Genomic DNA, 2762 nt, shown 5'->3' on the forward strand with positions numbered 1-2762 from the left:
TTTTTTTTTTTTTTTTTGAGATGGAGTTTCACTCTTGTCGCCCAGGTTAGAATGCAGTGGTGTAATCTCAGCTCACTACAACCTCTGCCTCCCAGGTTCAAGCGATCCTCCTGCCTCAGCATCCTCAGTAACTGGGATTACAGGCAGCCACCACCACGCCAGGCTGATTTTCTATTTTTAGTAGAGATGGGGTTTCGCCATGTTGGCCAGGCTGGTCTCAAACTCCTGACCTCAGGTGATCCGCCTGTCTTGGACTCTCAAAGTGCTACTGGGATTACAGGGATGAGCCACTGTGCCTGGCTGTATGCTAATTAAAAAAATTTTTGATACAGGTGGGGTGTCACTATATTCCCCAGGCTGGTTTCAAACTCCTGGGCTCAACTGATCTTTCTGACTCAGCTTCCCAAAGTGCTGGTATTACAGGTGTGAGCCACTGTTCTTGGCCTCAAACTATCCTCTTGTCTCAGTCTCCCAAGTAGCTGGGGCTATAGGTGTATGCCACCATGCCCAGCTATTATTTTTATTTTTTTGTAGAGATGGGGTCTTGCTATGTTGTCCAGGTTGGTCTCAAATTCCTGGCCTCAAATAATCCTCCCACCTTGGCCTCCTGAGTAGCTGGGACTACAGGCACATACCACCATAGCCAGCCTCAGTATATATTTATTTTTATTTATTTGTTTTGAGACAGAGTCTCACTCTGTTGCCCAGGCTGGAGTGCAGTGAGCGATCTCAGCTCAATGCAAGCTCCGCCTCCCGGGTTCACGCCATTCTCCTGCCTTAGCCTCCCCAATAGCTGAGACTACAGGCGCCCACCACCAGGCCCAGCTAATTTTTTGTATTTTTAGTAGAGATGGGGCTTCACCATGTTAGCCAAGATGGTCTCCATCTCCTGACCTTGTGATCCGCCCGCTTTGGCTTTCCAAAGTGCTGGGATTACAGGCGTGAGCCACCACACCTGGCCCTCAGTATGTATTTAAATGGAGTCTTGCTCTGTCACCCAGGCTGGAGTGCAGTGGCACGATCTCAGCTCACTGCAACCTCCACATCCCAGGCTCAAGCAAGTCTCTGGCCTCAGCCTCCGGAGTGGCTGAGACTACAGGTGCACTCCACCATACCCAGCTAGCTAACTTTTTGTATTTTTAGTAGAGACAAGGTTTCACCATGTTGACTTCAAGTGATCTGCCTACCTCGGCCTCCCAAAGTGCTGGGATTATAGGCATGAGCCACTGTGCCTGGCCCTCAGTATATATTTGAAAGAATAAATTAGTTCCTATCCCTTTCATTGACTGAACTCTTCTCATCTTCAAAGACTTCCCTCCCTGACTCTCTGTTTCCTAGGACAAGGTCAGGTATGGTTACCCCCTTTGAGATGTACTTTCCTTTTTTGTGCCATGTCCCTGGAGCTGTGCTTGGTGCTAACAATAGCAGCTGAAGACATAGCTTGAGCAAGGTTGGATGGGACGTGGTGCGGGAGGTGAGGAAGGGGCGTTCCGAGCCCTGGCTCAGGTGTCTCCACCGTTTGTTCAGTCAGGGAGGCTCCTTACCCTCTCTAAGTCTCCTCATCCTTTTCTACGGGATGGGGATAATCTCAAAACCCACTCCACAGGGCCGTGGTGGGGACGCAGCAGTGCGATGGTCTGTTTATGTGCCAACCTGGCTGGGCTACAGACCCCAGCTGCTCAAACACCGAGACATGTCACTGTGGAAGGATTTTGTAGCTGTGACTGACGTCTCTAATCAGTTGACTGTGTTGTATATATTTAAGGTATACAATGTGATCTTTTGATATATATACACATAGTGAGATGATTACTACCATCAAGCGAATTAACATATCCGTCATGTCTCGTAGTTACCTTTTTGCTGTTGTTGTTGTTGTTGTTGTTCTAATCAGTTGACTTTAACTGAAAGAGATTAGTCTCAATAATGTAGGTGGGCCTGATTCAATCGGTTGAAAGGCCTTAAAAGCAGAATGGGGGTTTCCCGGGAAAAGAAAGTTTCGCTTCAGCTGCTGCTGGAGTTTCCAGCCTGCCTCTCCCGCCTGCCTGCCCTACAGACTTCAGACCTGCTGTCTTACTCGGTGTGGACTGCTGCGACAAAATGCCACAGACTGGGTGGTTTATAAATACAAGAAATTCATTTCTCACAGTTTGGGGAGTTGGGAAGTCCAAGATCCAGGCACTGGCATGTCCTGTGTCTGGTGAGGGCCGGCATCCTGGTTCATAGACGGTGCTTTATGCTATGTCCTCACACGGTAGAAGAGGAAATGTCTGACCTCTTAGGCCTTTTTTTGGTTGTTGTTTTGTTTTTGAGGCAGGGTTTGGCTGTGTTGCCCAGGTTGGAGTGCAGTGGTGCAGCCTCCACCGCCCAGGCTCAAGTGATCCTCCCACCTCGTCCTCCGAGTAGCTGGAACCACAGGCCTGTGCCACTATGTCTGGCTAATTTTTGCAGTTTTAGTAGAGATGGGGTTTCACCATATTGCCCACGTTGGTCTCAAACTCCTGAGCTAAAGTGATCCTCCTGCCTCAGCCTCCCAAAGTGCTGGGATGACAGGCATGAGCCACCGTGCCCAGCCATCTTAGGCCTCTTATAAGGGCATGAATCCCATTCATGAAGGTTCCACCTACATAACCTAATCACATCCCAAAAAGGCCTTAAGAGCAGAATGGAGGTTTCCCAGAAGAAATAAGAAGTCTTAGACTTCCCAGCTCCCCAAACTGTGAAAATTGAATTTCTTTCTTTTTTTTTCTTTTTTTTTTTTT

The sequence above is a fragment of the Rhinopithecus bieti genome, unplaced genomic scaffold (assembly GCF_001698545.2).
Source record: "Rhinopithecus bieti isolate Rb0 unplaced genomic scaffold, ASM169854v2 scaffold_10264, whole genome shotgun sequence".
Lineage (NCBI taxonomy): Eukaryota > Metazoa > Chordata > Mammalia > Primates > Cercopithecidae > Rhinopithecus > Rhinopithecus bieti.